We start from the raw sequence: 12,767 nt of genomic DNA, 5'->3' as shown, positions 1-12,767 counted from the left end.
CCGTCATCCTCAGCGGCACGTTCTTTCTGCTACGGTCGCATCCCTCGCCTGACATCAGGATCAGGATCGCGGTAGAGGAAACATGCTGCTGAAGATGACGGCAGCTGCAGGGATCGCTATAGCACCAGCGATCCTGCAGGCTGCCGTATTAGCTTAAGGTAAACATGGGGAAGCTGGGGGGAGCAGGCCTTGGCGGCATGGGAGCAGGCCTTCGTGGCAGGGAGGCAGGCCTGTGCAGAGGGAGGAGGAGGAAGAGTACCTTCGTGGCAGGAGGCAAGCCTGTGCAGAGAGAGGAGGAGGAAGAGTACCTTCGTGGCAGGAGGCAAGCCTGTGCAGAGGGAGGAGGAGGAAGGAGTAAGAGAGGGGAGGGAAGATGCCAGACCTGGGATGAAGGGAAGAAAGAGACCAAACTAAAAAGAGGAGGAGGAAAGCAGAGGAGAGGTGCTGGACTAATGGACAAAGGGAGAGAGAAATGCAAGACCACAAGGAGAAGGGTACAAGAGGGACAGATACTGCTCCAAAATAGGTGGGCAGGGTGCAGGATGGCAGGAGAGATAGTAGGAAAAAGCCTGTACCTGGGGAAGGGGATACAGGAGGTAAGGAAGAGAGAAAGAAAAAGCTGGATATGGGGAGAGATAAGATGCTGGGCATGGAGGGAGCATAGGAACAGGGACACAAGGGGGAAAGTACTGGAGAGGAGAATAGGGACAGGGACACAGAAGAGAGATGCTGGAGGAAAAGGGTAGTTGAGAAAAGGAGAGATGGTGGATCTGTGGATGGTGGGGTCCATTGCTGCAGCTGCGGGGGATGGAAATGAACAAAATGAAAGATGCCAGACCTCCAGGGGAGGAAAGGGAAACAGAAGGGGAGGACAGAGATGGAAGATGGATGGTTAGCACGGAGAAAGAAGAAAGGAAAGCCTGATCAGAAGACAACCAGACCAACATGATTTGAAAAATGACCAGACAACAAAAGGTAGGAAAAATAATCTTATTTTCTGTTTTGCGATTACAATATGTCAGATTTGAAATGTGTATTCTTCCAGAGCTGGTGTTAGACCGCAAATGTGAGCTAGGATTTAACAGAGAGGGGAAAAGTGTTTTTTGTTTGTTTGTTTACACCACAGGACTAGTGTGGGTAGGAGAGGGCAAATGGGGTGAAGAGGCTATAAAATAAATCCACCAGGATGTTTGGAAAAAAAACACCCAATTGGGCAGGAAAATCGAATTGAAAAATCGATTCAATAGGCTAAATCTAATCGAAATTTTTTTTCCTGAATCAAGCAGCACTAGTATGTAGCAAAGCAATCTTCAGCCCACGTAGGAATCAGACGCTGCTGCATAAGAATTTATGTTCCAGAAAGATTCCACCGGCGCCACCATGTCCACTCAATAATCCCTAGCACATTTATGCAAAGAGGACCAAGTGGTTGACCAATAAATCTCTTCCAATGAAAAAGCTACGACATGCCACAGGATGTCACCAGAGCCAGAGCTGAATGCACCCCGAGCGACAAGATCAAAGTCATCCCTGCCAAAAAATAGAGAGGCACTGCCTCCCAGATCCTCTAAGCCACTGTCACCTTAGAGGCTCCATGCCTCTAGAAGGAAACCCTGAAGGGAAACAGATGATCAGAATGAGGAAAGTCATTCGTGATCTGCAATATTGAACCACCACCCTGTGCCATGTCCAAAAGGTACAACTGCAAAACTGCCCAAGCTAATCCTCCTCCTGAAAGAATAGAAGGAATAAAGGATGATTTAAGTGAAAAGCACATACAGCCTTTAGCAGAAGTAAAGGCACAGGAAGAAGTGAAGGCACGTAACCTCTTCTGCAAGTGGAAAAATGGATCTGACAGAGCTTGGAGCTCAAACCAGGAGTAAGGTAAGATCTATTCATCCATCTTCTGGAGATAGAGAGCACTAAATTGTGACCTATTGTATAGGATGGCAAACTCCTTAGTCACTCAGTATTCTCTATCTCCACCTGCTGGTGAATGGACTTAACCCATACGCCTGGATTCATCTGCTGCTGATGACAGGGACATTCTCATTACATATCTCCTTTCCCCTAAAACTTAATTATATGTGCAACTAAGCAGTTCAGTATGTCCAACATGACTTTACTGAGAACCAGTAAAAGTTTAAATATAAAGTGAAGTTACTTACCTGTAACAGATATCCAAGGATAGGAGGACACAACCATGAATGAATGACATTTCCGATGAAGTCCCAGCATGGATACTGGCCAGCATTTAGAAGATTCTTGAAGCTTTTAGCAGGCTTAACTGCATGTACATAGGCCTTCCCCCTGCCCAATTTGCACAGGAACCACAGTTGGCTTTAAAAAAAAATAAAAAAAAATTCAACTCTTAAGTGAGGTGGAAGGGATAAAGTAATCTGTCCTTTGCTTTCTTTGAGGACAAGCAGAACAACTGATTACTGTGAATTAGAATTCCTAGCTACCAAAATCACCAAAAATCCAACAGTCAAAAGAGACTTGCAACAAGGCCAAATCAGAATTAATAATTCTAAACAATTAAAAATTTTCTGTTGTGAAGATGCAGCCTGGAATAGAAACAAATGGGCCTAGGAGGGTGACACTGGAGTCTACTGGATGAAAATGAAGTCCAATCAATTCTGCAACTGCCTGGCCAAAATCGGCAGTCGAGTCACGTATTCTACTCAAGGCAGTAGAATATATATGTGTGGCCTGGAGACCACACTGAAGCCCTGCTAATTTCCTCAAAAGAGGCAGACATCAAGTGGGCTACCAACACCATAGCTCTGACATTGAGAGTCACGATATGACCCTCCAAATGGATAAAAAGCACATTTGGAAGCTTCTCACTGCGATTTTACACGCCACTCTGCTTGTTTTAAGCCATTCTCAAGTTTTATGGCTCAAAGGCACGTACATTGTTTTGCTCATATTATATCTTGTACCCTACATCATCCGGACTCTTGAGGAAGGTGATCTCGCCGAAACATGGACCGTGTAGGGTCCGTCAGGACAATCATACTTGTATTACTAATTCAGACTTATTTGTATTTTTATTGTGAAAAGCAAGTAAAATAATCTTTCAGGACATCCACATCCAGTCTGTTTTTATCTTTTTATATCAGGAAGCACATCAACAGAATCTCTTCCCTTCTTCCTCTGATGAACAGGGCCTATAGGAGAGTTCCTCTGCAAGTACTTCCTGACTCTGTGATGACGTACTCTGGGGGAAATATGGAGGAGGTCGAAGTAGAGAGCTGCACGGGAAAGGGGATGGCGGGAATCCCACGGGACCCCACAGGTTCCCCCTTCGGGTTGCAGGGATCCTGTGGGGATGTCCCCTCAGGTCATGGGGATCCCGCAGGGTTGAAGGCAGCTTGAGCCCAGTGGCTCGTCTTCTTTTCTTGCCCTCCTGCTACGTGCAGCACTCCAACACGCCACACATAGCCGAACTGGAAGGCTTCCCCTGATTGAACAAGTCTCACCCTCACTGGCCAATCCGTATCTATCATGCTGTACAGTGCTAAGAGCTGAAAATTCTTCCCCACCTTCCACAACTCTTCCATCCCAACAACATTCTGACCAATCAGCTCTGAAAGTGGAAGATCCAAGAAGAAAAAACCCAGTTTCGATCACCGTCCCCTTTTGTGATGTCATCCTGTGCCCAACAGGAAACGAGTCTTTCTTCTTCCTTTAAATAAAGCCAAAACTTCTGGCTCCCGACTGCAAGAGACAAACCCTCAGCCAGAGGAAGAGCATCACATTCATTTCTAATCCTGCACACTACAAAAGCAGAGAGGAAAATGCCTGCAAGAGCTTCTGCCCAGGTGGGTCTTGTTGCAAATAGTGCTGAAGCTTTCTGAGCTGGGATAGTGCAGTCAGGATCCTGAGCAGACCTGGGGCTTAGGAAAGGCACTTTGGGACCCTCCTGAGGGGAAGGAAAGAAATCAGAGGCTTACTAAGGGAGATTTGGTCTGTAACTGATTTCTATTGCTGAGTCCTGCTCTGGGACTGTGAATTATGTGCCTGCAAATTATATATACACAGAAAACCTTCATTCTGCCCTGCTGAGCTTCAGTGCTGAGAGGTCTCCCAAAATATAACCCTACTCTGGGATTCTGTGTTATGTGCCTATGAGATATTTACACCCAAAAACATCTCCCTCTGCCTCACTGAGCCCCAGCACTGGGAGGTCTTTCCTGTGAACCCAGGAATGGAGTACCATCTGATAGTATGTCCAAAAGATCTTTCTACCTCAACAAGCTGCGTGTCTCCCATCTCCACCTCAGGAGGAAAGGCTTTGCGTCAGACATATGCAGCATGCAGGGCCCGCTGCCCTGCAAAGAAGTGCAGCTCTGACGTTAGGAAAGGTACAGTCTTGCGGTAGGGGGCAGAAAAGGAAGAAGGGAGGGAGCGAGCGGGCACGCTCAGCACGAGATACAACTACCGGTAGGGGATCCTCCTCCTCCTTTCTCCATCTCTGTAAATAATACTGTCATTGTTCCAGTCTCCTCTACTCGCAACCTTGGAGTCATCTTCAATTCTGACTTCTCATTTTCTACGTATTTCCAACATGCTGCTAAGACCTGTCGTTTCTTTCTCTTCAATATCACAAAAATTTTCCCCTTCCTATCTGAGCACACTACCCGACCCTTGTCCAAGCTCTCGTAACCTCACACTTAGATTACTGCAATCTACTCCTAACTGGTATCCCTCAGTGTTGCCTCTCCCCCTTGCAATCTGTGCAAAACTCTGCTGCTTGACTCATCTTCTACCAACCTCGCTACACTGTCACCCCTCTCCTTAAGTCACTTCACTGGCTCCCTATCTGCCATTGTATACAGTTCAAGATCTTAATGCTGACCTAAAAATGTGTTCATTCTGCTGCCCCTCAATATCTCTCCTCTATTCTCTCTCCTTATACACCTCTCAGAGAACTCTGTTCCTCAGATAAGTCACTCTTAACGTTACCCTTCTCCTCCACTGCCAATTCCAGACTTCGTTCCTTTCATCTAGCTGCCCCCTATGCCTGGAATAAATTACCAAAGTTTGTCCGTCAAGCCCCTTCCCTTGTTTAAAAGCAGACTGAAAACCCACCTTTTTGATATAGCTTTCAATCTTTAACCCTACTCCTCTGCCCTCCAACTCAGCCAGCAAATTAACCGTTCCCCTTAACTGTATCCATAACATCTTGTTTATCTTTCTTGTCTGTTTAGATTGTAAGTTCTTTAGAGCAGGGACTGCGCTGCATGTGTCTGGTAGCGCTATAGAAATAATTAGTAGTATTCCTCCTGGAACTTTTGAGTCTGTGTCTGCCTTGGACTACCAAATGTGTGACCAGGCTCAAGGCAAGAGCACCAAGGTATGGTTCACTGTTCTGTACTCCAGGGTCACTTCCCAGTGACAGGCTGGAAAGAACACCACATCAGTTGGTGCAGGCTTCAATGTCTGACAAGGCATCGGCATCAAACACCCAACAAACAGTGCATAGGTCTCCAGAATGAGCTGCAGTGGCATCACAGCCAGTACGGACAGTGTTTTCCCTAGTGCCTTTTAGCCGGGCACTCTGCCTGGCTAATTTAGGTGAGCGCCCCACTGTCATCTTGATCGCAAATCCTGCTGCTGCTGCCGCTGCTGCTCAAACATTTTTTAAAACCTCTCTCACCAGCTTGGGGATTCCCCAGGCTGATTCAGCACAGCTGGAAGAGTTGCCAGAAGTTCAGGGTTCGACTCCCGCCTCAGCCTGACTTTTTTTTTTTTTTTTTAAGTGACAAGCAACTTGAACCCATGCTCCAGGGCTCTAACAACACACTGCATTCCGGCTTCCCTTATTCTCCTCCGAAACCAGAAGTTAAGGCCCAAGGTAGGAAGGGAAGAGAAGGGAAGCCGGCATGCACAGTTTTACCATTAGAGCCCCGGAGCATGGGTTCAATTAGCTACATGCTAAGGCGGGAGATAGGGCAGGGAGGGAAGCTTACAACTTGCTGCTCTTGCTTGCTTCAGGCCTTCCTCGCCACCAGGTCCTGCCTACTTTGTTTCCGCGATATGTCCAGTTTATGGCAAGACAGATCGGGATGGGCTGGAGTTAGCTTCAACAGCAAACTCCAGCAGTGGGGCATGGTAGCTCCTGCCAGACTTCTATGGTCTGTGTCCCGTATAGAGCAAGTCAGATCAGGATGGGCTGAAGTTAGCTTTGACAGCAACTCCAGCAGTAGGGCAGTGTACCCAATGCCAGACAGACTTCTTCAGTCTATGTCCGTATGCAGCAAGACAGATCAGGAGCAAGTATGCACATTTTATACCACATTCACATCATCCGAGTACAGATCTTGCCTATCTCAGGGGGAAGAGAAAACATCTTAGCAAGCAAAATTAATCATTACTAGATTGTTGGTTCAACATTGCCTTGATAATGAACATGCCTGTTGGGCAGACTGGATGGACCTCTTAAGTTTTTGCTATCATTTCCTGAGTTACTATTATGTTACTATTATCTAAAAGTTACATTAAGTTAATCCAATAAAAATGTATTACTTAAAACTCATGTGTTGATCCTTATTTTTATATAATAAAGAGATAAAGCAGAGGTGCCCAAAACATCGATCGCGATCTACTGATCGATCGCAAAGGCAACGCCGGTATATCACAGAGTCAGTGTTCTTCCATTCCCCCAGTCACTGACTCACCTTTAAAGTACTGTAATTACGGCAGCCTGCAAAGCTAATGTAGCAGGATGCTGTCAGCCTCTGTAACACATTCCCTCTGCAGTGGTCCCGCCCCTGACATCAGAGGAGGTGCGGACCGCGGCAGAGGGAACGTGCTACAAAAAACGACAGTAGCCTGCTATGTTTGCTCTGCAGGCTGCCGTAATTAACTTTAAACTGTGATAGTTAGGCCCACAGGGAAGAGCGGGAAGCAGCAGAGGTAAGCCCTGCACGTCGGAGTAAGACTGCCCGTTGCGAGGGCCTTGGTAGGAGGGGGATTGCCTTAGAGATGCTGGATTGGGGGGGGAGGGGGATTGCCTTAGAGATGCTGGATTGGGGGGGGAGGGGGAAGAGACAAAAGGACTTTGAGAAGGGGAGGGAAGCAGCCTTGAACCAAAAGGGAGGGGGAAGACAGGGCAGATCCTGGCTTACTAGAGGGGTTAGAGAGGGGAAACACCCTGAACCAAGGAGAGAGAGATGCCAGGCCCCCTGGGGAGGGGGAAGACAAAGAGAGTGAGAGAGACAAAGACCTGAACCAAAGGTAGGAGTAGTCAAAATGTTAGTAGAAGGAAGATAGAGATAGGGAGAAACCTGAAAAAAGGGGAGGCAGAAGAGAGGGGGCAGATGTTGGACTATGGGAGGTGCAGATAGAAGAGACAGAGGGGGGGGAGACCCTGAGGAAGAACAGAGATATGCAAGATCATAACAGAGGAGGGAGAGAGAGGGAGACATGTTGCCAATAGGGGTGGAGGAGAAAGAACAGAAGAGGTCTTTTACTAAGAATATAATAGGCACATTAGCACTTAGTGCATGCTAAATCGGCTAGCTTACCGTAGTAAGGATATATGTTTAGTATTTTTATTGTTGGCAGATCATTTTGACTTGGTCATTTTAAAAGTAGCTCGCAAGCCAAAAAAGTGTGGGCACCCCTGCTATAAAGGCTAACTGCTTCCAAACTGCTAAAAAAAAAAAAAAAAAAAGTTAAAGCAACGAAGTAATAACTTTTTACTGGACTACATTTTTCACTGGCTTTCAGAAACAAAACCTCCTTCCATCAGATCTTTTAACCTTAAGCGATTTTGGACTCAAAGCTATTTTAAAAAACACCAATAAAATTGACTTAGTTTATTTTTTAGTTCTAGAATAGACTAACCAAGAAACCACAATTGACCTGTCACCAAAATATTATTGGAATCTAATAACCTACTGCTCACGAACTTTGATCTGGAGTTAATATTATTTCCTGCGCCTTTTATGTACACAGAACAGGAGTAGGAGCTGTGTAAATTACAAAGTTTAGTTTTACTAGAAGCCTGACCCGCGGACGATTGCAGCCACCAACGAAACAAAAAAAAAAAGACATTGACAGATGGCAATTAATCGCTACACTGTCCAAACACCACCCGCCGACTCACCTCTTCTGCCCGGGCTCAAACAGAGCTAGTCAACTTCACCCCCTTCCTCCCCTAGCACTGCCGGCTGCGCCCACCACCGCCTCCAAGAAGAAGAGAAGTTCCAAACTATATAACCTCCAGCACATCACACACAAACCTCCAACCCCCCAACTTAAAAGCACAAAGCGAAATTAGGAATTCCAACCAACCGCCAAAAGTTCCAAAACGTCAGAGACTTCCCTGATTCAGACGCTCATCCCGCCCTTTCAGCGTCGCGCGCACACCTAAAGACTCCTCCTCTCGATCCAGCCTACTATACGCGGCGCTTACTATATCGGATATTCTTATAGGTTGTGACGAGTAGACAATGAGAGGCGCGAGATCAAAAATAGGGAGGGAGACAGAGAACCAGCCGGAGTTAAGTGGCGCCGCCTAGTTGTGCGCCTGAGGTCCACCGCTTGCCTCTTGGGTAGTAGATGGTAAAAGAATAGGACTTGATATAACGGGTTTTTTTCTGTGTGGTTACGATCAAAGCAGTTTACATATTTTAAACAGGTTCTTATTTTCTTGTGCCTGGAGTAATTAAAATGTTAAGTATCTTGACCAGTCACAAAGAGCTGGAGTGGGAATTAAACTCACAACCTCAGGGTGTTCTAACCACTGAAAGTTGAACATTTTCTCTTGCAGAAGCACCACTATGCAGAGATGCCAAGGGTAGCCCATCCCAAAGTTGGAGACTTACTATGGCAGTGCTAGAGATTTAAATAAATGAGGTTACTCCCATCATGTCTTAAACCAGCTCCCAGTAGCATACCAAGGATAGGGGGATGGGGATGGGCCGGTGCAGGGCATTGGGAGATGCTGGAGCAGTCATGGTACTGCAGTCTACCTGTGCAAAGCCATTGGCTCCATTGGCCCCACCACCACTGATGTCAACTTGTTCTGGGGTGGGTGACCAGCAGAGCTGACGGCTAAGCGCAGGTGAGTCACAGCCCTGCAACCATTCCATACGCCCTCGCTCTGTATGGAGGAAGGGGGTGTTCCACCTCAGGTTCCTGCCCACCAGGTAAGACACTGCCAGCTCCATTCCATAAGTTGACATAATCTAATTAAAATAACATGACTTTTTCTACCTTTGGTATCTGGTTCCTGATTTATTCTCTCTTTTTTAACCCTCTTGCCAGGGCATTTCTTTTCACTCCTTCTCCATCATTCATCTTCCCTCTGCATCACTATCCACTCTGTCCAGTATCTCCCTATCTCCCCTCTGTGTCTCTGCCTGTTATGTTCAGCAACTCCCTTATTTGTGACCTTATTCTTGCTCTGTTCATCATCACTCCTTTGTGTCCATATCTCTCTCCTCCCTCCCCCTTGCCATCATTACGCTTCTGTATCCTTATCCCTCCCCCTATCCAACTTCTCCCCTCATACCACCTATGTTCCTTCCAAGCAGAGCACACAGACAATTGCTAATGCATATTACATGGTCACAAAAATACCAACCATACTTTCAAACAAAATTAAACCATAAAATTTTATGAAAGTAAATCAATTACTATATGTGTGATGGTTTTCTGTGCTATATAAAGAAATGCAGTGCTAATACTTGGATAAAAATTGTTGGTTTTAAGAACTTTGTGTTCACACACACACAAAAAAAGTCACACACCAGGCCACTCCTTATTGGGAATATTGCACACCATCCAACCCTATTTCTACCTCAAGAGCCAACATCTTTCCACCTCTCTTCTTTCCCTCCTGTCCCTCACCCCCTACCACTACTACCATAAAAGGCAACTTTTGAAAATGATTGGGGTGCTATAACTCACAACAAGTTTCCACTCATCCAGAAAAGAAAAAGAAGGAAAGCAAAGTACATCTGGTAGTGAGTGACCAGCCTGTATCTAAATATCAAGAGCAGGGCAGGTAATGTGGACATGTCAGAAGTTAGGGTCCTGCCACTGTCTCCTCCCCTCAAAGGGTGTCAGCATTATACTTTGTCTCTCTCTCTCTTCATTCCAGCCATTCATAGCACTTTTCTCCAACCAGACCCTCTCTTCTCTCAACTCATCTACATCACACTCTATTCCCCAAAATCTTTTAATTTCCCCTAATTTCTTCTTCCCTCTCGCTCCTCATGGTCTCCCCTCCCCCAATCCTCATGCATCTATATACAGTGGTACCTTGGTTTACAAGTGCACCGGTTTGCGAGTGTTTTGCAAGACGAGCAAAACATTTGCAATATTGGCACCTCAGAAACCGAGCGTGGCTCGATTTACGAGCATACCCCGCGATCCGGCATCCTCCCCCCGCGATCCGGCCCCCCCCCCCTGTTTCTGGTTGCATCAGAGGAGACTTTTCCAGCAGGCAACGCGATGCGACTTCAAGGCTCCGGCTGTAATACAGCGCATAGCCTTATAGAAATCACCAGTTTCGCCACAAGAGAAGGTAAGGGAAAGGAAGAGAGGGAGGGAGATGTACAGCTGGCCAGCAGGAGGGAGCTGCTGGACCGCGCAAAGGGTGCTGGGGGTGGGGGGATGGAGAGGAGAAGTCGCTGAGGCAGCCTGAAGGGAACTGGGGAAGAAAGAGAGGGGAGAAGACGCCAGGAAATGGGGAATAGAGAGTGGGGAGAAGACGCTGGGAAATGGGGAACAGAGAGTGGGGAGAAGACGCTGGGAAATGGGGAATAGAGAGTGGGGAAAAGACGCTGGGAAATGGGGAACAGAGAGTGGGGAGAAGACACTGAAGGGAAGAAGACAGAGATGCCAGACTATGGGGGAGCGGAGGGAAGAAGATGGGTGCCAGACCAATTGGGGGGGAGGTGAAGGGAGAGGCACAGTAACAGAGAAAATGGAAGACGCAGAGAGAAGGTAGACAGTGGATGGAAGGAATTAAATAAGATGAGGGATGCAAAAATCAGACAACAAAATAAATTTTCTATTTATTTATTTTGCTTTAGGAAAAAGTAGTATATTAATTGTGTTTATAAACAAAGCCCTGCCAGCTGAACATCTCTTTCTCTATTTCAGCAGCCAGAACTCTGATTTATAAGGAAGGAAAAAGCTAAATATTGCAGTACTGAGGCTTGTATGGATGCTGCGGGGACGGGAACGGGGCAGTGAAAGGGACAGTTGAGACAGGGCGGTGAAGGGGACGACAGGTATGGTGAAGGGACGGCGGGAACGGGGCGGTGAAGGGGATGATGGGTACAGTGAAAGCAACGGCGGGGACGGGGCAGTGACGGGGACAGAATTTTTCCCCGTGTCATTCTCTACTAGCAACCCTAAATCGCCTAGCAGTAAAGTTTCACTTAGCGACATCAAGGGCATGAAGACTGTCCAAGTCTACTACTACTACCACAACCACTATTTATTATTTCTATAGCACATGCAGCACTGTACATTAAACAAGCAAGAGACCATCCTTTATAGAGCTTACAATCTGATTTTGACAGAAACATGGGGAAAAATGGTGAATATTTATATACAGTTCATGTAGGGAAATACAAGGGATGAAGAGGTAGAGAGGGTAAGAGACTACAGAAGGAATGACAGACAAATATGGTGCTTCACAAGTCATTGGGGTTAGGACTTAAATGTAGCTTCAAAAAAGTGGGCTTTTAGCCTGGATTTGAATATCGCCAGAGACAGAGCCCGACTAAGGCGGGTACACCATCAGTAGCATGCAGAACATTGGCGCTCCGACAATTCCACTGCGTCAAATGCGCACAGCGACAAGTGCGTGCATGAAGGGAGGGGAATTGTCGAGGCGGAAGGAGAGAATTGTAAGTGGTCAGAGCGGTGGTCAGAGTGCGAGTTGTAAGTGTAGGGGGGCTCCCCGAACAAGAACACAACTGTAGTGGGGATTTCCCCCCCACACACACCCTCAGAGTGCAAACGGTAAAGCATAGAGCGGTACACATTTGTCCTGTACGCAAATGGGGCAAGAATTGTCAGTGCGCCAATGTCCTGCGCGCATTTGGCGGGTCACCGACTCAGGCAGGTTGTTCCAGGCATACAGTGCAGCAAGGTAGAAGGGATGGAGTCAGGAGTTGGTAGCAGAAAAGGGAATAGACAAGACAGACTTGCCCGACAAACAGAGTTCCCAGGGTAGAGTATAGGGAGAGTTAAGAGAGGAGAGATATTGAGGAGTTGCAGAGTGCATACACTTGTAGGTCAGTAAGAAGAGTTTGAACTGTTTGCGGAAGCAGACAGGGAGCCAATGAAGCAACTTGAGGAGAGGGGTAACGTGAGTATAACGACACTGGAGGAAAATGAAGCGTAAAGGCAGAATTCTGAAAGAGATGACTTAGTGGAAGACCTGCAAGAAGCAAGTTGCAGTAATTCAGAAGAGAGGTGATGACAACATGCTCAGAAAGTCCTGATTTTAGTGACACTGTATAGAAAGAAGCAACAAGGTTTGACGGTCTGTTGGATATATGAAGAGAAGAAAAGATATGAGTCAAAGATGACCCTGAAGTTACATGCCAAGACAGGGAGGATGAGAGCATTATCCATCAAAATAGAGGAAGGGGAGAGGAAGGTATAGGAAGAAAGATACAAAGTTCAGTCTTGGCCATGTTTAAGTTTAGATGATGGTGAGACATCCAGATAGAAATGTCAGCCAGGAAGGCTGAGACTCAGACTTGGATCCCTGTAGAAATTTCAGG

The 12,767-nt window shown here is 46.6% G+C and overlaps 1 protein-coding gene across 6 annotated transcripts in view; it reads right to left on the bottom strand.

The window, feature by feature from the left end:
- CEP192 (centrosomal protein 192) overlaps positions 1–8,484 on the bottom strand; it is a 402,896-nt gene extending 394,412 nt beyond the window's left edge. For 2 of the 6 annotated variants that reach the window (XM_033934138.1, XM_033934144.1), the window contains exon 1: positions 8,308–8,424. The gene's annotated coding sequence lies outside the window, so the exon portion shown is untranslated. Of the gene's footprint in view, positions 1–2,168; positions 2,341–8,119; positions 8,257–8,307 lie in introns of those variants that run through there. The other 4 variants (XM_033934141.1, XM_033934140.1, XM_033934142.1 and 1 more) reach the window with 4 other exon arrangements.
- Between the last annotated feature and the right edge of the window lie 4,283 nt (positions 8,485–12,767).

The sequence above is a fragment of the Geotrypetes seraphini genome, chromosome 2 (assembly GCF_902459505.1).
Source record: "Geotrypetes seraphini chromosome 2, aGeoSer1.1, whole genome shotgun sequence".
NCBI lineage: Eukaryota > Metazoa > Chordata > Amphibia > Gymnophiona > Dermophiidae > Geotrypetes > Geotrypetes seraphini.
Note: the sequence above shows the minus strand (reverse complement) of the source record. Positions and strands in the feature narration are given on the sequence as shown.